Raw genomic sequence first — 24915 nt, forward strand, 5'->3', positions numbered from 1 at the left:
CTGTCTCAGCCCAAAATCTCCTTAAGCTGATAAGCAACTTAGCAAAGTCTCAGGACACAAAATAATGTGCAAAAATCACAAGCATTCTTATACACCAGTAACAGACAAACAGAGAGCCAAATCATGAATCAACTTCCATTCACAATTGCTTCAAAGAGAATAAAATACCTAGGAATTCAACTTAGAAGGGATGTAAAGGACCTCTTCAAGGGAACTACAAACCACTCCTCAGTGAAATAAAAGAGGACACTAACAAATGGAAGAACATACCACGCTCATGGATAGGAAGAATCAATATCGTGAAAATGGCCATACTGCCCAAGCTTATTTATAGATTCAATGCCATCCCATCAAGCTACCAATGAGTTTCTTCACAGAATTGGAAAAAACAGCTTTAAAGTTCATATGGAACCAAAAAAGAGCCCACATTGCCAAGACAATCCTAAGTCATAAGAACAAAGCTGGAGGTGTCACGCTACCTGACTTCAAACTATACTACAAGGCTACAGTAACCAAAACAGCATGGTACTGGTACCAAAACAGAGATATAGACCAATGGAACAGAACAGAGTCCTCAGAAATAATACCACACATCTACAGCCATCTGATCTTTGACAAACCTGAGAGAAACAAGAAATGGGGAAAGGATTCCCTATTTAATAAATGGTGCTGGGAAAATTGGCTAGCCATAAGTAGAAAGCTGAAACTGGATCCTTTCCTTACTCCTTATACGAAGATTAATTCAAGATGGATCAGAGACTTAAATGTTTGACCTAATACCATAAAATCCCTAGAAGAAAACCTAGGTAGTACCATTCAGGACATAGGCATGGGCAAGGACTTCATGTCTAAAACACCAAAAGCAACGGCAGCAAAAGCCAACATTGACAAATGGGATCTAATTAAACTAAAGAGCTTCTGCACAGCAAAAGAAACTACCATCAGAGTGAACAGGCAGCCTACAGAATGGGAGAAAATTTTTGCAATCTACTCATCGGACAAAGGGCTAATATCCAGAATCTACAAAGAACTCAAACAAATTTACAAGAAAAAAACAAACAACCCCATCAAAAAGTGGGCAAAGGATATGAACAGACATTTCTCAAAAGAAGACATTCATACAGCCAACAGACACATGAAAAAATGCTCATCATCACTCGCCATCAGAGAAATGCAAATCAAAACCACAATGAGATACCATCTCACACCAGTTAGAATGGCAATCATTAAAAAGTCAGGAAACAAAAGGTGTTGGAGAGGATGTGGAGAAATAGGAACACTTTTACACTGTTGGTGGGACTGTAAACTAGTTCAACCATTATGGAAAACAGTATGGCGATTCCTCAAGGATCTAGAACTAGCTGTACCATATGACCCAGCCATCCCACTACTGGGTATATACCCAAAGGATTATAAATCATGCTGCTATAAAGACACATGCACACGTATGTTTATTGCGGCACTATTCACAATAGCAAAGACTTGGAATCAACCCAAATGTCCATCTGTGACAGACTGGATTAAGAAAATGTGGCACATATACACCATGGAATATTATGCAGCCATAAAAAAGGATGAGTTTGCTTCCTTTGTAGGGACATGGATGCAGCTGGAAACCATCATTCTTAGCAAACTATCACAAGAACAGAAAACCAAACACCGCATATTCTCACTCATAGGTGGGAACTGAACAATGAGATCACTTGGACTCGGGAAGGGGAACATCACACACTGGGGCCTATCATGGGGAGGGGGGAGGGGGGAGGGATTGCATGGGGAGTTATACCTTATATAAATGACGAATTGATGGGTGCTGACGAGTTGATGGGTGCAGCACACCAACATGGCACAAGTATACATATGTAACAAACCTGTACGTTATGCAAATGTACCCTAGAACTTAAAGAATAATAATAATAAAAAAAAGAATTATACCTAGTATATTGTATATGCTAAGTGCTGGCAACTCTTATTCACAAAATTGTCTTTTATTCAAACAATTATTCAAACACAGTATTATTTTGTATTTTTATTAAAATTTATTATTTGGCCTTCCTCAATTTTGCTAAAAAATACGAGGTAGGCATATTCCACCTTTATGAATTCCAAAGTGAAATGGCAGTTTCACTAATTTCCTTTAGATACAGTAACTCATTTTTATCAAACAGTAAATATATGTTTTAAACAGCAGTTATATTCTCTATCTTATAACACAGAAAATTTTAAGTCATTCATTAACTGAGCTAAAGCCTTATTCTATATTATTACTCCAGAGTTTTTTTGTTTTTCACTTGAGATGGAGTTTTACTCTTGCCACCCAGGCTGGAGTACAGTTGCGCCATCTTGGCTCACTGCAACCTGCGCCTCCTGGGCTCAACTGATTCTCCTTCCTCAGCCTCCTGAGTAGCTGGAATTACAGGTGTCTACCACCATGCCTGGCTATTTTTTTTTTTCAGTAGACACTGGGTTTCACCATGTTGGTCAGCCTGCTCTGGAACTCCTGACCTTAGGTGATCCACCCACCTCAGTCTCCTAAAGTGCTGGGATTACAGGCATTAGCCACTAAGCCTGGCCACTCCAGAGTTTTTCATGTCAACTGCTGAGAAAATTCATTTTTACGGGGCCAGGTGTGGTGGTTCACACCTGTAATCTCAGCACTTTGGGAGACCAAGGTGGGTGGATCACCTGAGGTTGGGAGTTCGAGATCAGCCTGACCAACATAGAGAAACCCCGTTTCTACTAAAAATACAAAATTAGTTGGGCTTGGTGGTACATGCATGTAATCCCAGCTACTCGGGAGGCTGAGGCAGGAGAATCACTTGAACCCAGGAGGTGGAGGCTGCGGTGAGCCGAGATTGTGCCACTGTACTTCAGCCTAGGCAACAAGAGTGAAACTCTGCCTCAAAAAAAAAAAAAAAAACCCAAAAAACAAAAAGCAAAATTTTTATGGAATACTACAAAATAGAAACAAATGTTTTGATAGGTACAAACTATAAAAGTTAACTAAAAATGGATTATATAGACATACATGAAGAAACAAAATTCATAAATAATTACATGTTAAGAGAATATTAATTAAAATGTTTTGACATAAAAAAGCTCAGTGACAAATTGCTTAAATGGTAAATTACATCAGCTTTTAAGGAGGAATTAATGCAAATTATATACAAAAACTCCCAGCAATATAAGAAAAGGTAACATTTCCCAATTCATCTATTAGTTAGTATAAGCATGATAAAAAAAAAAACATACAAAAAATCACAAGTAAAAAAACATGAACCAATATTTTATATGAATATAGACACATAAATTATTAAAACTACTAACAAACTAAATCCAACAACATATAAAAAGGATTATATACTATGACAAAGCAGGATATTTTCAAAAATACAATGTTGGAAAATATTCAAAATTTAAAGTATTGCATAATATTACTTTAATAAAGGGGAAATGATTATTTTAACAGACATAGAAAAAAACTTAAGAAATCCAGTATCAATTTGTAATAAGACTCACAGCTAACTACTAATATAGACATCTCAGTCCTGCTTAAAATCATCTATTAAAACCTAGCGCTAACATACATAATAGTAAAAGAATGAGAGCATTATTTATAAGCTTGGAAACAAGACAAGAATTTCATATTAAACCAATTTTATCAACATTGTACTAGAGGTATTATCCAAGAAAATTATACTAGAAAAATAAGCAAATTATCCAGATTAGACAAAAAAAATTTTTATTACACAATACATGCACTTCTACATAAAAATGTGACAAATTCACTAAAAACTTAATAATTAAGTTAACATAAGTATAAGACAAACATAAGTTCTTTACACTAAAATATTTTAAATGATGAAATAAAATATTTTAATAATGAAATAAATTGAAGAAAAACTGAATAGATTGAGAGCCAGTCAATGTTTTGGGATAACAATATTCAGTATTTAGATAAAAATAACAAAAACATTTACAGATTCAATTCAAATTCCCAACTACCTTTTAAAATAGAAACTGACAAGCTCTTTATAAAATATTAATGTCCAAAGAAAATCAAATATACACAACAAAATTTGAAAAATAATTCAATGGCTTATACTAAAAATAACCATTCTTATTACAATGTTACAGTAAATAAACAGTATAGTGCTATTGTGAAGATAAATCTGGCCAGGCACAGTGGTTCATGCTTGTAGTCCCAGCACTCTGGGAGGCCGAGGCGGGTTAATCACCTGAGGTCAGGAGTTCAAGAACAGCCTGGCCAACATGGTGAAACCTCTTCTCTACTAAAATGACAAAAAATTAGCTGGGCATGGTGGCAAACACCTATAATCCCAGTTACTCAGGAGGCTGAGGCAGGAGAATTGCTTGAACCTGGGAGGCAGAGGCTGGAGTGAGCTGAGATCATGCCACTGCACTCCAGCCTAGGCAACACAGCAAAACTCCATCTCATAAAAAAAATAAAAAATAATAAAAAAAGATAAATCTAAGTACACGAGTAGAATAAAACTGAAGGTCCATTAATAATCATATTAATTTCGTAAGCTTATTTTGTCAAAGATGCCAAGACATTTCAATAGGAAATAGATATTTTTGGTGACTGGCAAGATGGCCGAATAGGAAAAGCTCCAGTCTGCAGCTCCCAGTAAGAGCAATGCAGAAGGCAGCTGCTTTCTGCATTTTTAACTAAGTTATCAGGCTCATCTCGTTGGGACTGGTTAGACAGTGGATACAGCCCACAGAGTGTGAGTCAAAGCAGGGTGGGGTATCACCTCACCCAGGAAGTGCAAGGGGTTGGGGAACTCCCTCCCCTAGCCAAGGGAAGCCCTGAGGAACTGTGCTGTGAGGAATGGTGCACTCCAGCCCAGATAGCACACTTTTCCCACAGTCTTCACAACCCTCAGACCAGGAGAATCCCTCCAGTGCCTATACCCCCAGGGCCCTGGGTTTCAAGAACAAAACTGGGTGGCCATTTGGGAAGACACTGAGCTAGCTGCAGGAGTATTTTTTCATCCCCCAGTGGCACCTGGAATACCAGCGAGACACAATCGTTTATTCCCCTGGAAAGGGGGCTGAAGCCAGGAAGCTGAGTGATCTATCTCAGCGGATCCCACCCCCACAAAATCCAGGAAGCTAAGATCCACTGGCTTGAAATTCTCTCTGCCAGCACAGCAGTCTGAAGTCAACCTGGGATGCTCAAGCTTGGTGGGGGGAGGGGTGTCTGTCATTACTGAGACTTGAGTAGGCAGGCGGTTTTCTCCTCACAGTGTAAGCTGCCAGTAAGTTCGAACTGGGTGGAGGCCACTACAGCTTGGTAAAGCTGCTGTAGCCAGACTGCCTCTCTAGATTCCTCCTTTCTGGGCAGGGCATCTCTGAAAAAAAGGCAGCAGCCCCAGTCAGGGGCTTATAGGTCAACCTCCCATCTCCCTGGGACGGAGCACCTAGGGGAAGGGGAGGCTGTGGGAGCAACTTTAGCAGACTTAAACATGCCTGTTTGCTGGCTCTGAAGAGAGCAGCTTATCTCCCACCACAGCACTCGAGCTCTCCTTAAGTGATTCTCTGACTCCCATACCTCCTGACTGGGAGACACCTCCCAGTAAAGGTCAACGGACACCTCACACAGGAGATCTCTGGCTGGCATCTGGCAGGTCCCCCTCTGGGAAGAAGCTTCCAGAGGAAGGAACAGGCAGCAATTTTTGCTGTTCTGCAGCCTGTGCTGGTGACGCAGGCAAACAGGGTCTAAAGTGGATCTCCAGTAAACTCCAGCAGACCTTCAGCAGAGGGGCCTGTTAGAAGGAAAACAAACAGAAAGGAATAGTATCAACATCAACCAAAAGAACATCCACACAGAAACTCCATGCAAAGCTCACCAACGTCAAAGACCAAAGAAAACTAAATCCACGAAGATGAGGAAAAACAGCACAAAAAGGCTGAAAATTCCAAAAACCAGAACAACTCTTCTCCTCCAAAAAAACCTCGCCAGCAAGGGAACAAAACTGGATGGAGAATGAGCTTGACAGACTGGCAGAAGGCTTCAGAAGGTGTGTAATAACAAACTCCTCTGAGCTAAAGGAGGATGTTCTAACCCAATGCAAGGAAGCTTAGAACTTTGAAAAAAAAGGTTAGAATAATTGCTAACTAGAATAAACAGTTTAGAGACAAACATAAATGACTCCATCTTGCTCGGAGCTCCCATCACTCCGAGCTCTATCTTACACCAAGCACCTTTTTCTCTGAGCTCCATCTTCTCCAACCTAAACCTTGATAAGGACTCCACCTTGATCAGAGCTCTAACTACTGCGAGCTCCATCTGCTCTGAGCTCCATTTTGCTCATAGCTCCATCTGATCTGAGCTCCATGTTGCTCGGAGCTCCATGTGATCCGCCACATCTTGCTCCAAGCACCATCTGCTCCGAGCATCATCTACTCCAAGTTAAATCTTGACCGGAGCGCCATATTGCTTGGAGCTCCATCTGCTCTGAGTTCCATCTCGGTCGAAGTGCCATCACACTCAGAGCTCCATCTGCTCCAAACTGCATTTCGCTCAGAGCTCCATCTGCTCCGAGTTCCATCTCATTCAGAGCTCTATCTTGCTCAAAGTTTCATCTGCTTATGAGCTCCATCTGGCTTGTAGCTCCATCTGCTCAGAGCTCCAACTGCTCCGAGCTCCCTCATACTCCAGGCAACATCTGCTTCAACCTCTCTCTTGCTTTGAGCTCCATCTGCTCTGAGCTCCACTTCACTCGGAGCTCAAATAACTGCAAGCTCCACATGCTCCAAGCTCCATCTTGCTCAGAGCACCATCTTCTTAGAGCTCCAACTGCTCCAAGTTCTATCTTGCTCAGAGCTCTATCTACTCCAAGTGCTATATCTTGCTAAGAGGTCCAATCACTTCGAGCTCTGTCTTGCCTTTAACACCATCTTCAAAGTTCTCCATCTTGCCTGGAGCTCCATCTGCTCTAAGCTCCCTCTTGCTGAGTAGCATCTGCTCGGAGCTCTGTCTTGCTCTGAGCATCATCTGCTCCGAGCTCTATCTTGCTCAGACCTCCATCTGCTCTGAGCTCCATCTTGCTTGAAGGTCTAATCCCTCTGAGCTGCATCTTGCTCTGAGCACCATCTTCTCAGAGCACCGTCTGCTCGGAGCTCTGTCTACTCAGAGCTCCATTTGATCCAAGCTCCATCTTGCTCAGAACTCCTATCATTCCAACCTCCATCCTGCTCTGAGCACCATCTACTCCCAGCTCCATCTTGCTTGAAGTTCCAATCAAGCAAGAGCTCCATCTTGCCCTGAGCACCATCTGCTCAGAGATCCATCTTCTTTGGAGCTCCAATCACCTTGAGTTCCATTTTGCTCTGAGCTCCACGTTACTGTGAGCAACACCTTCTCCAAGCTTCATCTTGCTCAGAGCTCCATCTGCTCTAAGCTGCAGCTTGCTCAGAGCTCCAATCACTCTGAGCTCCATCTTGCCCTGGACACCATCTGCTCAGAGATCCATCTTCTTTGGAGCTCCAATAACTTTGAGCTCCATTTTGCCCTGAGCACCAGCTACATGGAGGTACATCTCGCTCTGAGGACCACCTGGTCAGAGAACCATCTTCTTCGGAGCTCCAATCACTTTGAGCTCCATTTTGCCCTGAGCGGCAGCTGCATGAAGCTCCATCTTGCTCTGAGGACCAACTGCTCAAAGGTCCATCTCACTGTGAGCAACATCTCTGAGTTCCATCTTGCTTGGAGATCCATCTGCTCTGAGTTCCAGCTTGCTAAGAGCTCCAATCACTCTGAGGTCCATCTTGCTCTGAGCACCATCTGCTCGGAGCTCCGTTTTATTCTAAGCAACATCTTTTCTGAGCTCCATCTGCTCGGAGCTCCAGCTTGCTCAGAGCTCCAATCACTCTCAGCTCCATCTTACTGTGAGCATCAACTGCTTGGAGCTCCATCTTACTCTCTAAGCAACATCTTTTCTGAGCTCCATCTGCCCTGAGCTCCAGCTTGCTTGGAGCTCCAATCACTCTCAGCTCCATCTTGCTCGGATCACCATCTGCTTGGAGCTTCATCTTACTCTCTAAGCAACATCTTTTCCGAGCTCCATCTGCTCTGAGGTTCAGCTTGCTTGGAGTTCCAATTACTCTGAGCTCCATCTTGCTCTGAGTACCAACTGCTCGGAGCTCCATCTTACTCTAAGAAACATCTTTTCTGAGCTCCATCTGCTCTGAGCTCCAGCTTGCTCTGAGCCCCAGTCACTCTGAGCTCCATCTTGCTCTGAGTACCATCTGCTTGGAGCTCCATCTTTAAGCAGTATCTTTTCTGAGCTCCAGTTTGCTCAGAGCTCCAATCACTCTGAGCTCCATCTTCCTCTGATCACCATCTGCTTGGAGTTCCATCTTACTCTCTAAGCAACATCTTTTTCGAGCTCCATCTGCTCTGAGCTCCAGCTTGCTTGGAGCTCCAATCACTCTGAGCTCCATCTTGCTCTGAGCACCATCTGCTCGGAGCTCCATCTTACTCTCTAAGCAACATCTTTTCGAAGCTCCATCTTCTCAGAACTCCAATCACCCCAAGCTCCATCTTGCTTTGAGCTCCATCTTACACCAAGCAACATCTGCTCCAAGCTTCATCTTGCTTGGAGGTACTTCTTGCTCAAAGCTCTATCTCCTCCTAGCTCCATCTTGCTCAGATCTCCAATCACTCCAAGCTCTATCATGCTCTCAGCACCATCTGCACAGGGCTTCATCTTTCTTGGAATTCTAATCATTCTATGCTCCATCTTGCTGTGAGCACCATCTGCTTGGAGCTCCATCTTGGTCTGAGTACCATCTGCTTGGATCTCCATCTTACTGTGAGCAACACCTTCTGTGAGCTCCATCTGTTCCAACCTCCAATCACTCTGACAGGCTCCATCTTGCTAGAAGCACCATATGCTCAGAGCTCATCTTACTTTGAGCATCATCTACTCCGAGCTTCATCTTGCTCAGAGCTCCATCTAGTCTCAGCTTCATCCTGCTCAGAGCTCCATCTACTCTGAGCTCCATCTTGCTCTGGGCATAATCTGCTCAGAGCTCCATCTGTTCTGAGCTCCATCTTGCTCATAGTTCTGATCACTCTGAGCTCCAGTTTGCTCTGAGCACCATCTGCTCTAAGCCCCGTCTGCTTGGAGTTCCATTTGCTTCAAGCTCCGACTTGCTCAGCGCTCCAAGTACTCTGACCTCCATCTTGCTCTGAGCACCATCTGCTCAAACCTACTTTTTGGAGTTCCAGTCACTGAGCTCCATCTTGCTCTGAGCACCATCTGCTTTGAGCTCCATCTTCTCTGAGCTCCATCTTGCTAAGAGCTCCAATCACTTCGAGCTCCATTTTGCTCTGAGCGCCATCTACTCGGAGTTACATCTTGTCCTAGGCACCATCTGCTTGGAGCTCCATCTGACTGTTAGCAACATCTTCTCTGAGATCCACCTTACTGAAAGCTCCATATGCTCCGAGCGCTAGCTTGCTTGGAGTTCCAATCACTCTGAGCTCTCTCCTGCTCTGAGTACCATCTGCTTGGAACTCCGTCTTACCCTGAGCAATATCTGCTATGAGTTCCATGTTGCTCAAAGCTCCATCTTCTCCAAGATCCATCTTGCTCAGAGCTTTAATAACTCAGGTACATCCTGTGAGCACCATCTGCTCTGCGCTATATCTATAATCAAGCAATATCTGCACCAAAGTCCCATCTTGCTTAGAGCTCCTTATTGCTCAGCTTTCCATCTGCTCTGAGGACCACCTTGTTCAGAGATCCATCTTGCTCAGAGCTCCAACTGCTCAAAGCAATGTTCAGAGTTCCAGTGAGTCCAAGCTTTATCTTGCTCTGAGCTCCATCTTACACAGAGAAACGTCGGCTCCAAGCTCCACCTTGCTTGGAGCTCCTTCTTGTCTGAACTCTGTCTTCTCTGGGTTCCAATGACCCCATGCTCCATCTTGCTTTGAACTCTATCTGCTCAGACCTCCATCTGCACCAAGCTCCATTTTGCTTGGACCTCCAGTCACTCTAACCTCCATCTCGCTCTGAGCACCATCTGCTCTGAGCTCCACCTTGCTCGGAGCTCCAGTCACTCCGAGCTCCATCTTGCTCTGAGCACCATCTGCTCTGAGCTCCATATTGCTCTGAGACCATACGCTTGGAGCTCCATCTTACTCTGACAACATCTGCTCCGAGCTTCATATTGCTCAGAGCTCCATCTCTCCTCTGGAGCTCCATCTGCTCTGAGCTCCATCATGCTTGGAGCTCATCTTGCTCAGAGGTCCATTTTGCTGTGAGCACCATCTGCTCCATGTGTTTACTGCAGCACTATTCACAATAGGAAAGACATGGAACCAATCTATATGTCCATCAGTGATAGACTGGAAAAAGAAAATGTGCTACATATACACCATGGAATACTATGCAGCCATAAAAAGGTATAAGATCAAGTCCTCTGCAGAGACATGGATGAAGCTGGAAGCCATGACCCTCAGCAAACTAACACAGGAACAGAAAATCAAACACTGCATATTCTCACTCATAAGTGGGAGCTGAACAATAAGAACACATTTTAATACTATTACATCCTCTGAAGATGGTCTCTGTTTCTCTTAACAAAGGGTATTTATACTTTGTAATTTTTTTCCCTCTCTAAAGGATTGTGGCTTCTCCTGTCTGTGCCATTTTAGGGTACAGGCTGACTAACTCATCTTGAAATGACCCACTCCATGTCCACACATGGTTGGTCCCTCCTATAAACTGTTTGTTACCACCCGTGGGTACATTTGAGGAGAGGTGACCTCATAGAGTACTGCACTAGGAAAATCACCAACTGAAAGAATTGCTGAAACAATGTGTGTGTCTGGTTATTTCAAAGAATAAATATAAGTCAGTTGAAGGTGATAAAGTCGGTAACATCTTCAGGTGATAAAATGTCAGTAACATCTTAGATGACCAAGACTAATCCTGTGGGGCCCAAGAACGTATTACAATATGGATTATCCCAGCAAAAGTATCACCCATCAGACAACAGCAAAAGACACTCAGGCTCAAATGTTAAATGTCCTCTCTTGATGTGTGAAAGCACACGACCAATAGGAGGCAAAAACATCAGGGAGACAAAGGTTTTGCTGCATATCTGTGGGCTTGTCTGGATCCAGTGAGATACTCAGAGCCTACATCTCCTCTGTTACCACTGCTGCTTTTATTGTACAGCACATTTCCATATATGTTTAATTCTATTTTTTGAATTCTATACTTCATTGTTCTCTCAGTCATGAATCAACATCTCACTTTCAATTTCCAAGTATTTACAATACATGAAAATAAAAGTTATTTTATTTTTTATTTTTTGAGATGGAGTCTCCCTCTGTCACCCAGGCTGGAGCGCAGCAGCACAACGTCAGTTCACTGCAAGCTAGGCCTCCCAGGTTCACGCCATTCTCCTGCCTCAGCATCCCGAGTAGCTGAGACTACAGGCACCCGCCACCATGCCTGGCTAATTTTTTGTATTTTTAGTAGAGATGGGGTTTCACCGTGTTAGCCAGGATGGTCTCGATCTGACCTCGTGATCTAGGCTTGCTTTGGCCTCCCAAAGTGCTGGGATTACAGGCATGAGCCACCGCACCTGGCCTGAAAAGTTATTTTTTATATTCAGACTTCCATGGATATTTTTATTTATTCTTCTTTACAACGAATTTTCTAATCTCCAGAGCACAATCAGATAGTAGCTATATTGCAGTAAAGCTCAATTTATCAACTGATTAAACAATCATTGACCTCTTCATACTGTTAAATATACTTTTCTAAAATTGTGGTTTATTTTTTATTTGTACAAATCCATTTAACATTTTATACATTTTTACAGCAATTCTAATTTGGTTAAATTTTTAAAATATACTATGCTGTAGAATCCTGACAATGTCTTTTTACATCTATGAATGCCATTTTACACATGGCATTCTCATCAACTCTATGAATGTGCTTAATAGTATTAGTGGATTCCCTAATGCTGAACCTCACTTGCCCTCCTGCCACAAAAGATGTCTGGTCATGCTACAATATCCTAATGTGTTGATACAATGGCTTCTAATATTTATAAGTTGTACTTTTACATCCATATGTCCTATTTGTCTGTGGTATTCTGCATATCTCAATCCAGTTAATGATCTTGTATCACCCTTATATATCCTTCCAAACTTTTGGGGGTAATGTTTAACTGCTTTATAACTCTTACACAGTTTAAGTGACATTTACCTTTTTTTTTTTTTTTTTTGAGATGCAGTCTCGCTCTGTCCCCCAGGCTGGAGTTCAACGGCACGATCTCGGCTCACTGCAACCTCCGCCTCTGGGATTGAAGCTATTCTCCTGCCTCAGTCTCCCAAGTAGCTGGGATTACAGGTGCACACCACCACGCCTGGCTAATTTTTGTATTTTTAGTAGAGACGAGGTATCACCACTTGGACCAGGCTGGTCTCAAGCTCTGGACCTCAGGTGATCTGCCTGCCTCGGCCTCCCAAAGTGCCAGGATTACAGGCATGAACCATCGTGCCTGGCCTACTGAAACTTTTTATACTGGAACTTACTTGTGTATTAGAGTGCTCTTTTGACAAATACCTCTCTGATTTCTATTATTTCATTAACGTTTACCCCTGTTGAGATACAGATTCTAGATTGATGAACCACCCGACTGGTACTGTGTTCGTAATATTGTTAATCACAGTAAAAGTAGGTATTCTTTTAGAAAATCAAGGTTGAAAGCTTAAACACACACATACAAAGAAAACAAAATAAAACTTAACACTGATCCTCTCCATCCATTAATGGCATAAACACAGAAAGACAACCAAACAGACTAAATAAGGGAGCCAGATAATCAGACCAAAATTACATAGAGTAAACACATTTTTTAGAAACACACCAAAGGCACCCAGGTTGAGAAACTTGGATAGTCACATGCAAAGGACTAAAGTAAGACCCTTACGTTGCACAAGACACAAACGTCAACACAAAATAAACTGAACACCTAAGTCTAATCCTGAAACCAAAAAAAACTCCTAGGAAAAAACATAGAGTGGGTGTCTATTTTAGGGAAACCTGAATCTGTGCACACCAGTTGCAAAAAGAAAAAATTAAGGAGAATGTAACAATAAACAATACGATAGCTTCACCATCTCTCTTATTTCCCAATGGGACACAGAAATCACTGCTAACAAAAGCAAATATAAACATGTTAGACAAAGGACAACTTTAAAATTCCTAAACAAGGAGAAAACAATGAACCCAAAGAAAAGGCATCCTGCAGATTGGGATAAAATTACAGAAAATCATGTATCTGAAAGGAACTATTATCTAACATACACAAGAAACTAAAGGTACTAAGTGGGCAAAAAGATAAAACAACTAAAAACTATATTTATCCAAACAATCTGCTACTGGAATAAAAATATAAAGGCTACCCAATGGACAGAATGAGGGAGTCCCATATGCCACCCAAATGTATATACAGGGAACACATTTTTCAAAATAACAAAAAATGGCACAATGGGAAAAGGAAAGTCTGTTCAATAAATGATTTTGAGCAAACTGGATAACCACATGAAAAACAGTGAAATAGGACAAAAGTCAATGTAAATTACACTGAAGACCTAAACTAAATCTTGAAAGCACTTACTTCTCTTAGGAAAACACAAGGTGAGTGTATACTTTAGAAGACTAATCTATGCACACAAGTTGCAAAATGTAAAATATAAAAATAAAAAGAAAAGAAAAATTAGAAGAAAAAAACCCATAGACAATGCCATGGTTTGGCAATCTTTTTCACTGTTTTTAATTGCACACACAAGTCACCACTAATATATAAACATGTGGGACTACAGAAAACATTGGCTCTTATGTAGTGAAAAGGAAACAATGAACCAGAAGAGAAAGCATCTCACAGATTGGAAGAAAACTAGGGAAAATCCTATCTTTGGAAGGGGTCATTATAAAACATGTGTAAGAAACTAATAGTACCATGTGAGGGAAAAACAAAAACAGAAACAAAAACAAATACCCAAGTTAAGTCTGGGCAAATGACCTGAATAGACATGTCTGAAAAGTAGATGTAAAATTGACTCACAGGTAAAAGAAAAGTTTCTCTCAAGCTCTAATCCTCACAAGAATGTCAAGGAAAACCACACTGAGATACCACTTCCATCCACATAGAATGAATGTTACTGAAAACAAAAAATAAATAAATAAATAAAAGTTTGAAAAGGAAACCACCAGTATAGACTAGCAGAAACTCTTCTCATACACTATTGGTGGGAATGTCTACTTGTACACAGACTAGGCAAAACAGCTGGAAGCTCCTCAAACAAGGTAAAAACGCCATTTCATCTAGCCACCCACCACTGGCTGTACATTTACAGCCAATGAAATTCCTACGTGGAAGAGACACCCGCCTTGCCCTCTATACTGTAGTACTCATAATAGCCAAGATAGGAAATACACCTACCTTTTCATCCATTGATGAAGGGATGAGGAAACTGCAATGTTCATCCAGAACGGAATATTCTTCAACCATAGAAATGGGTGAAATCTAGTCATTTGCAGCCATGTGGAAAAACCTGGGGGACGTTATGTTAAATGAAATGAGCCAGGCAGAGAAAGGCATATACTGCATAATCTCACACATGTGGAATCTAAAACACACGCATGTGGAATCTAAAATGACCTCATAGAAGTACAAAGTTCAACAGTGGTTACCAGAGGCTGGGGAGAAGAGGGGGCCTGGGCAGGGATTGGTAATGGGTACAAAGTTACACTTAGAAAACTGAGATCAATCCGGCCCTTCTCTTCTATAGCAGGGTGACTAGGGTTAATACTGCAGCGAATTTTCCAAATAGCTGGAAAGGATGCTGAATATCCTCTCCACAGACAAGTAATACTTAGAGGACTTCATAAACGCTAAATATTGTGATTTGATCAATATGCTAGGTGTACCTATATCAAAATGGCTCCTGCACCCTCTAGTTATATACATACACTCTAGGGTGATTTCTTTAAAAAAAAAAAGATGCCAATGATGCTAAAATTCACATGGAACCATGAAACATCCTGAATTTCTAAAACAATCCTGGAAATACAAAGCACATGGGATGCATCACTGTCCTCCATTTCAAAATATATTGAAAAGCTAGTTATTTAAACAATAGATGACTGGCATTAAGTAAGAAACCCAAACCAACAGACAGAATAAGGGAGCTCAATCACAAACCCAAATTCCTAGGTAGTGTACACATTTTGTAAAAGAACACCAAAAAACACAATGAAGAAAGCGGAATCTGTTTAATAGTTTTGAAAATTGGATATTCCTATGTAAAATAATAAAATAGGACCCCTATTGTGTAAAAGCCACAACAATCAACTCAGATGAATTAGAAACTCACACACAAAACTTGAAAGCATCAAGCTCCTCCAATGAGAGGACATACGGTGTGGGTATATTTAGGTCAGCGTGGACCTGTGTTCACAGTATGCCAAAACAAAACAAAAAATACAGGGGGAAAATGCATGGGTGATGGATTAGTTTGGTCATAATTTGATTTTCTTCATCAGTCACCTACATCACAGGGAACCAAGAAAACAGACACATATGGGACTCCTCACACTCTAGAGTTTGTGCCCAAGCAGATAAAAAAAAAAGAAAACCATGAAAAAAATAAAAAATTATCCTGAAGTTTACAAGAAAGGTTTCAGCAAACACACATCTGAAAAAAGATTGTCTTCAAAATGTCTAAGCAACTAACATTACTTACTAGCAAAAACACAAAAGAGAAACTAATAACCAAACAAAATGGGGCAAAATAACCTGAATAGACATTTCTGCAAAGAAGACATAACATTGAAAACAAGTTTTTAAAACTTGGATAACATCACAAATGATGAGAAAGATGTAAATCAAAACAGCACACATATCATCTCACTATAATTCAAATGGATGTTACCAAAGCGATAAAATATATTAAAAGAGACATAAATGCTGGTGTAAATTTCCAGAAAGGAACTCATTTGATAAGAATGTTAATTAGTGTGCATACTACAGAAACCAGTGGGAGGTTCCTCCAAAAATTAAACCTACAACTACCACTTCAGTGGTAGTTCTAACAATTCAACTACTAGAATTCACTAATAATTCTACTACTAAGTACACTTTCAGTGCAAAAGAAATCAGTCCATGCAAGAGATATCTGCCATCCTATGTGGACTGCAGCACTATTCACAATTGCCAAGATAAAGGACAAACTTACCTATCCATCCACAGATGAAGGGATAAAGTAACTGTGGTGGATGTACACGAATAGAATATTCTTCAACCAGAAAAACAGAATGAAATTTCATCATTTGGAGCCACACTGTTGAACCTGGAGGACATCATGGTAAATGACCTAAGCCAGGGAGAGAAAGAAAAACTTTGCCACATCTCACTCACGTAGAATCCAAAATAAAAGGCTTTATTGCATAGATCTAGAGAGCACAATAGTGGTTACCAGATGTTGGGAGGAAGAGGGGGCATGGGCAGGGATCAGAAATAGGTGCAAAGTTACACTTAGATGAACGAGTTGTTCCTCTCTGTTCCACAGTACAGTGACTAGAGGTTAACACAACATTATACCTTTTTCACAAAATCCGGAAAAAAGGATTCCAAATGTTTTCACCACAAAGAAATTAACAACTGTTTGTGATAATACAGACTCTTGCAAATGCAAGATTCCAAATTGTTTTCACCACAAAGAAATGAACAACTGTTTGTGATAATAGAGACTCTAAATATCCTGATTTTACCATTCCTCTGTGTCTGCATTAACCAAAATGCCCCATTCTAACTTCCCCCATTGTATAACTTTACTATGTGGCCAACCTTTTGAAAAATATGTAAATATGCAAGGCTAAAATTCATATGGACCACAAAACACCCTGAATTTCCAAAGCAATCCTGAGAAATCCAAAGTACATCAGTTGTGTCACACTTCCCGATTTTAAATTTCATTGAAAAGCTAAGGACCCCATTAACACACAGAGCAGTGGAACAGATTAGAGGACCCCGTCATAAACCTGCACCCCTAATAGCATCTGATCTTCAAGAAAATCCACAAAAATAAGCTTTGGAGAAAGGACTCCCTCCTCTCAATAGATGGCGCTGGGATAAATGTCTAGCCAGTTGCAGAAGAAAAACTGGCGGGCCCCTGTGTCTCATCGTGTGCAGAAATTAACTCAAGATGAATGAAATATGTAAATGCAAGACCTCAAACTATGAAAAGCCTGTAAGAAAACCTAGGAAATACCCTTCTTCACAGAGGATTTGGCAGAGCATGGATATGCCTAAGTCCCCAAAAGCAAGTGCAACTAAAACAATTATTGACAAGTAGGACCTAATATACAAATGAGCTGCTGCACAGCAGAAGAAATTACCAACAGAGTAAACAGATAGCCTACACAACGGGAGAAAATGTTCCCACATATGCACCTGATGAAGTCTATTATCGAGAATCTACCTCAAATATGTTAAGCAAATAAATCAGCAAAACAAAAACTCAATGAAGAAAAAGGGCAAGGGGCATGAAAACACGCATCTCAAAAGAAGGTTTACAGCTACTAATGGACAGGACAACATTTCTCTACCTCAGTAATCATCAGAAAAATGCAAAGCAAAAGGTCCATGAGATAGCATTTTACATTTGTCAGAATGAAAATTATGACACAGTCCACAAGAATGAATGACGGCGAGGCAGAGGAGGAGAGGGATGCTGGTCTGCTGTTGGTGGAAATGCAAACCAGTTCAGACACCATAGAAAGCAATGTGGGGATTTCTCAAAGAACTTTCTCCACATCACTAATCCTCACAAAAATGTCCATGAAAACCACACCAAGATTCCGTCTCATTCCTCTCAGAATGAATACTATCAAAAACAAACAAAACAAAATTTTTGAAGGTGACAGCCAGTGTAAATTTACAGAAGGGTAACCTCTTACACGCTATTGGTGGGTTTGTAAATTAGTATATACACTATGAAGAAACAGCTAGGGATTCCGAAAAAAATTCACAGTAGAACTACCATGTCAGCTTGCAGCCCCCACCACTGGTTCCACATTTGAAGCAGTTGAAATCCCTAGGTTGAAGAGAACTATCTGCCTTCCCGTGGGTACTAAAGCATTTGTAGCTGTGACCAAGGTACAGAACCAACCTACCTGTCCGTACACAGCTGCAGGGATGAAGAAACTGCTGTACAGATGCACCATGAAATATGTTTCAGCCACAAAGCTTTGAGAAATCCTGCCATCTGCAGCCACATAAAGAAATCTGGAGAACATCAGATCTAAAAAATGAGCCTGGTAGAGAAAGTCCCATGCCATGTGATCGCAGGCATGTAGACTGAAAAAAGTTTTATCTCCTAGAAGTAGAAAGTTGAATAGAGTTACCAGAGGCTGCCGGGGAGGTGGAGGTGGTCTGGGAAGGAATCAGTAATGGGTACAAACTTACTCTCAGAAAAGAGTAATCAATTCTGGTTTTCCATTCCACAGCAGGGTGACTAGCCTTAACACAAATGTATCATATATTTCAAAGTAGCTAGAAGGAAAGATTCTGAATATTGTTACCACTCAAAAATATTAACTATATGAGGTATAGAGATGTTAAATAACCTGATTTTATCATTACTCAACATATACATGTATCAAAATCTTCCTTGTACTCTCTAATTATATGCATTTAGTATATGGCAAATGGTGTTTTAAGAAATATAAGAAACAATGCCAAAATTTATGCGGAAATGTGAAACACCCTGAATTTCCAAAGCTATCCTGAGAAATACAAACCATACAGGATGCATCACATTCCCTGAGTTCTAATTAAATGAAAATCCCTAGTTAACCAACCCATATGTCACTGGCATACACAGAGAAACACAGACCAACAAGCAAAATGAGGACACTCAATAATAAATTTATATAGAGTGAACAAATAACAAATTTATATAGAGTGAACACATTTTTCAAAACACCACCAAAATGACACAATGGAAAAGGTTTCAAAAACTAGATATCCATATGCAAAAGAATAACACAAGACTCTTACGGTACTAAACAAACAATAATCAACTCAAAAGGATTAAAGATTATACACAAAACTTGCAACCATAAAGTTACTATAAAGACAACCTCAAGTGTGCATATACTTAGGGATGTGCATATACTTGGATGTACGCTCACTTTTTGCTCATGTATGCAAAAAGTAACAAAAATACAAGGGAAAAAAATAATTGACAATGGACTGCTTTGGTGATTTTGTTTTTCCTTGATTAGTAAACAACAGCACAGCAAACCAAGAAATTATACACATTTGGGACCACATCAAACCGAAGAGTTTGGGCCCAACAAAGGAAACAATGAACACAATGAAAAAGTACACTAAAAATTATAAGAAAAGTTTGGGCAAACATACAGTGAATAAGTGGTTATTTTTGAAAAGGTACAGGCCAGTAATACTACCAGCTAGCAGAAAAAAAAAAAAGAAAAACAGAAAAATAACCAGACCAAAATGGGGCAAATAACCTGAGGAGCTATTTGTGCAAAGAAGACAGGAAACTGACCCAATGTTTACAAAAATGTGGTTAACATTACTACTCATGGAAAAAAACATAGATCAAAACCACACTCTGATCTCATCTCACTCCAACTAGAATGAATATTACAAAAAGATAAAAATATTTAAAAAGATAATTCCTGGTACAAATTTCCAGAAAGTACAACTGTTCGTGGAAATGTAAATTAGTATAAAAAACAGTTGGGGGTCCTGCAAATAATAGAAAAAAAAGAAATAACATACCATCTAGCACTACTGAATACACATTCAACCTACCTGTTCATTCACAGGTAAAGGGATCAAGAAACTCTCATATACATACACTAGGGAATATTATTTGGCCATCAAAATAATGAAACAGTGTCATTTAGAGCAACCCAGAAGAACCTGGAAAACATTATGTTAAATGTAATGAGTTATGCCTAGAAAGACAAACACTGTAGGATACGACTCATGTGAAATCTTAAGATGTTTATCTTAAAGAAGTAGAAAGCACAATATTGGTTACCAGGGTCTGGGAGATAGAGGCGGAATGGGGAAGGATTGGTTAAGGAAACAGAGTTATCCTAACTTTAAAGGAATAAATCTGAGTGTTCTCCTCCTCAGCCTGGTGACTGGAGTTAACAAAATTACATTTTTTTAAAGAGCAAGAAGGTAGAATTTTGAATGTTCTCTCCACAAAAAAAAAAAATACCTCCATGAGGGAATAGACATCCTAAGTACTCTGATTTGATCATTACCCAATCTACATGTATGAAAATGTACCCCTAATTATGGACCTTTATGTTGCAAAAAAATGTTAAAAGAAATAAATAGATATTGCTAAAAATCACAGGGAACCACAAAAGTAATGAATATCTAAAGGAATCCTGAGAAATACAATCAAAGCGAGGACCCACAATGCTTGATATCAAATTAAACTGCCAAGGGGTAGTTATGCAGCAGATATATGGTACTTGCATAAAAACAAATACCTACAACTATGGACAAAAACAAGGAGAACAAAAACATGACCAACACAAATATGGACATAGTCAAACGACTTTGATAAAGAACATCATAATGTGGAAGGCAGAGTCTGGTCAATGAATACCTTTAAGAAAAATGATATCCGGATCCAGCAGCGAGAAATAGGACCCTTATTTTACACAATGTATGAAAATCACCTCCCTCAAATTGAAGGCCATAAATCACAAAATGTTTTTAACTAACACACAGGTTGAGCATATACTTTGGGTCACTTGAATCTCTGCTCACCTTTGCAAAGAGGAAAAGTAATACCCTGGAAGAAAAACCTCATTGACAATTAAATGCTTTGTCACTGATACATATTTTCTTATATGGGTGACCAAAATTACATGCATGAAACGCAAAAATAAACATATGGGACTACATCAACCTGAAAAGTTTCTACACAGCAAAGAAAACTACTTTCCAAATAAAAAAGCATCCTATAGATTAGGCAAAAACTTCAGGCAATCAGGTAATTCATGAAGAGTTGTCATCTAATGTGTACACACACAAAAAAACACTACAAAGTAGCAAAATAATCCAATCTAATATGTCGCAAAGAACCTGGACAAGTCTGCGCAGACATAAAATCTAACAACAGATAAGAGATAAGGTCCTCAAAATTAACTATTCATTAGAAAACTGTAATTCAAAACCACACGCAGATAATCTCACACTTATTGAATACTCCTAGAAATTTTTTTCAAAATAGGAGGGGCCAGGAGCGGTGGCTCACACCTGTAATCCTAGCACTTTGCGAGGCTGAGGCGGGAGGATCACCCGAGGTCAGGAGTTTGAGACAGCCTGACCAATATAGTGAAACCCGTCTTTACTACAAATACAAAAATTAGCCAGGCATGGTGGTGGGCGCCTGTAGTTCCAATTACTTCAGAGACTAAGGCAGGAGAATTGCTTGAAACTGAGAGGCAGAGGTTGCAGTGAGCCGAGATGGCGCCACTGCACTCTACCTGGGAGACAGAGCGAGACTCCATCTCAAAAAAAAAAAAAAAAAAGGAATGTGTGTGTGCTTTTCGAAAAAGGGGAACTCACACACACACTGTAGGTGGAAATGAAAACTAGGATACGCACCATGGAAAACCGCTAAATAGCTAGAGACTCCTCAAAGAATTGAGACTACAGCTGTCCCTTGCTCTAACAAGGTCTCTTTCTAACGGTCCTGAGGCATCAAAAATAACCCTAGACCCCAGCTCAGAGTCCCGTGGGGCTCACAGGGACCCAGGTCCCGCGCTTCACCGCCGGCTCTGGGCCAGGGCGCTCCTGTACACCGAACGCGGGTCGGACAGGGGCATAGACTTCCTGACAGGGATGTAGACGTTGCCGCGGCCAGGGTCCCACAACCGGCCCCACGCAAACAACTCGGGCCCAGATGCCTACCAAGAAGTCAGAGCCCGAAAGCAGGGAGCGGCCAGGAAGGTGCAGGGAGGCCAGGAGGGTTCCCCGTGGTGTCCATGCCCCCGCCACTTACCTCCAAGACCTCCCTCTTCCTCCGCCGTCACATGGAAACCACCACTGCTTCTCCGAAGCTCGCTCTGACCAAGCAACTAAGGCTGTTGGGACCGCGCGCAGGACGCGCAGTCTCGGCTTCGGTATGGGAATGCAGGCTGGCGGCGTCCCTCGCGCCAGGCTGAAGCACCACCCTTTCTTAAAGGGGTCGCGGCACGGATTGGCCAGAAGCAGCTTGCCTTGCGGCATAGGCTGAGCCTCTGCCCACCCCCAGGGTTGGACGAAAGGCGCCGGGTCTCTCATCCTCCCTGGCTCTAGGGCCCTGGAGGTCGCAGGAGCCTCCCTAGGACCCCAGCCCCGAGATCGGCTCCCTAGCGCCTGGGACCTGCCCCTGCCCTCCTCTGGACCTCAGCTTCACCATCAGCAAAGGAAGCGGCCTGACCGGAGCTCTGGGGTCCCTCAAACTCGGCGCCTCAGGATCCAGGATGGGCTCCCCTGACCCTCTGCTGAGGGGGCCCAGAGAACTACGGAAAGCTGGGAGCTGGAGGGACAGTACCGAGGGCAGCAGGGCCTCCCCAGCCTCACTGTCCCCATCCATCCTGTGGGAGCCCGGGGGCCTCGGTAGGGCCCAGACAACCGCGGCCTCACCGGGGCTGCCTGGGTCACCGGGCTCCCCAGAAGGCAGGCAGGGACCCTGGGGTACGGTGCCACCTCAGCTTCTCTCTGCGTCAGCGCCCGTGAGGGGCCCTGCGAACTCCAGACTCGCCCCTTCCCAGAGAGGGGGACCCGCATTGGTCTCTGTGACGCCCACGGGAGGGGCCGTGCTGACCTCTCCCAGGGAACTGAGGGCGAGGCAGGGGGAATCCCGGCCACCTCTTGAAGCTCGCTGTGCCCCCCAACCCCAGAGAGCACGCAGGAGCAAAGGAAAGGAAGGAGAGCCCATACATTTTCCATCTTTCATTTCCTTGTTTTCTTTTTTCTTCCCCCTCACCTCCAAAAGGAAAGACAGTGTAGCTTCGTCGCCTCTGCATCATCCATTCCCCGGGGCCGTGTTGCAGATCCAGCCCTCTGATTGCCTCAAGGGGCCTGGGCACTCTACGGTCTGCATGCAGCCCGAGGCCTGCCCAGGTGAGGTATATGGCTGCCACAGCGCTGAGGTCAAGCCTGGCTGGGGCGCACAGGCCGCTGCGGGTGCTGGCTGCGTGGCTCCTGGGAGGTGGAACAAGAGGATGCACCAGACCCTGGCTGCAGAGCTCTTGATGCCATGCCCCGTGCCCTCCATCCACTGCCTCCGGGCAGCGCTCCAGAGCCCCAGCCGGGGAAGAAGTCTATCACTTCGTCCGTCATTTGTTGGAAAAAATCAAAAGCACATCATAATCCCTGGAACAAGCACTGAAAAACACATCAGAAATAGAGCAAAATAATAAAATAGGATTGTAAATGCCACACTGAAATAAGTTTATTTTAAAAATGGTAGTCAATGGAAAAACAGGATCAGAAGACAGGAGAGAGGAAAAACAAATAAGTTATCTGACTGAAACAGAATTAGAAATTAACAACAGAAAGAAATATTGGACATCTGAAAATATGTGAAAATTTAACAACCCACCTCTAAATCATTGGATCAAAAAAGAAACCACAAGATAAATTTGAAAATATTTCAAGCTGCACTCCAGTCTGGGTAACGGACTGAGACCCTGTTTGTAAGAAAACAAAACAACCTCAAAAAGCTATAAAATTAAATGCCAACGTTCCTCTGTCCCCAAACTCTTAGTGGCTCTCTCTTGTTCTCAGAGTCAAGCACGTGCTTCTCACTGTGGGCTCCAGGACCTAGGTGGCCTGACCAGTGCAGACCCTGTCACCATCTCCTCCTCTGCCCACTCACCCACACTATCATGCTATCCAGTCACATAGACTCTTTATTTTTCCAAATGCCAAGCTCCTGATCACCTCTGGGCCTTTGCCTTTGCAGTTCCCCCTGCCAGGACCAGTCTTTCCCCAGACCTTCCCATTCCTGCCTCTTCCTGGCTTGGCTGCCTCTTTCTGGTGCTTCAGGCCTCTCCAAATGTCACCTCTTTGGAGAGGACTTCCTTGAAATCCCTGCCTAACAGCCCCTATCATGGTCGACACTTTTTCCTTTTTAGACTTAGGTTTTGACATAAAGAAGTTTTGGCCAGGCGTGGTGGGTCATGCCTGTAATCCCAGCACTTTGGGAGGCAGAAGCGAGGAGATTACGAGGTCAGGAGATCGAGACCATCCTGGTTAACACGGTGAAATCCTGTCTCTACTAAAAATGCAAAAATTAGCCAGGCGTGGCGGCGGGTGCCTGTAGTCCCAGCTACTCGGGAGGCTAAGGCAGAAGAATGGTGTGAATCCGGGGGGCAGAGTTTGCAGTGAACCGAGATCGCCTCATTGCACTCCAGTCTGGGTGACAGAGCGAGACTCCGTCTCAAAAATAAAAAGAAAAAAAAAGTTGTTTCATAAAAATGACTTGGGCAGCTACCATCTATTTAAAAGGTCTGACTTTGGTGAAATAACTTGGGCTTTCCTGTTCTTTGAGTTTTGATAAAACAACTGTAAAACCATCTGCCATGTTTTTTTTTTTTTTTTTTTTTTTTGAGACGGAGTCTCGCTCTGTCACCCAGGCTGGAGGGCAGTGGTGCAATCTTGGCTCGCTGCAAGCTCCGCCTTCTGGGTTCACGCCATTCTCCTGCCTCAGCCTCCTGGTTAGCTGGGACTACAGGCCATCTGATCTGCCTTTTTTTTTTTTTAATTGAGATTAATTTATGCTTTGTTTTTACTGTTTTTTCT

The 24915-nt window shown here is 42.1% G+C and overlaps 1 long non-coding RNA gene across 5 annotated transcripts in view; it reads right to left on the bottom strand.

Annotated features, from left to right (window-relative positions):
- The window catches only part of LOC117081959, a 38823-nt gene extending 15073 nt beyond the window's left edge, over positions 1-23750 (bottom strand). Inside the window, exons 1-6 of one of the 5 annotated variants that reach the window (XR_004436398.1) lie at positions 23714-23750; positions 23096-23496; positions 18237-18439; positions 16298-16435; positions 14503-14614; positions 4373-5792 (exon numbers count right to left, since the gene is read on the bottom strand). This is a non-coding gene — a long non-coding RNA (uncharacterized LOC117081959). Of the gene's footprint in view, positions 1-4372; positions 5793-14502; positions 14615-16297; positions 16436-18236; positions 18440-22126; positions 22307-23095; positions 23497-23713 lie in introns of those variants that run through there. The other 4 variants (XR_004436394.1, XR_004436396.1, XR_004436395.1 and 1 more) reach the window with 4 other exon arrangements.
- Between the last annotated feature and the right edge of the window lie 1165 nt (positions 23751-24915).

This window comes from Trachypithecus francoisi, unplaced genomic scaffold, assembly GCF_009764315.1.
Source record: "Trachypithecus francoisi isolate TF-2019V2 unplaced genomic scaffold, Tfra_2.0 Lachesis_group9, whole genome shotgun sequence".
Lineage (NCBI taxonomy): Eukaryota > Metazoa > Chordata > Mammalia > Primates > Cercopithecidae > Trachypithecus > Trachypithecus francoisi.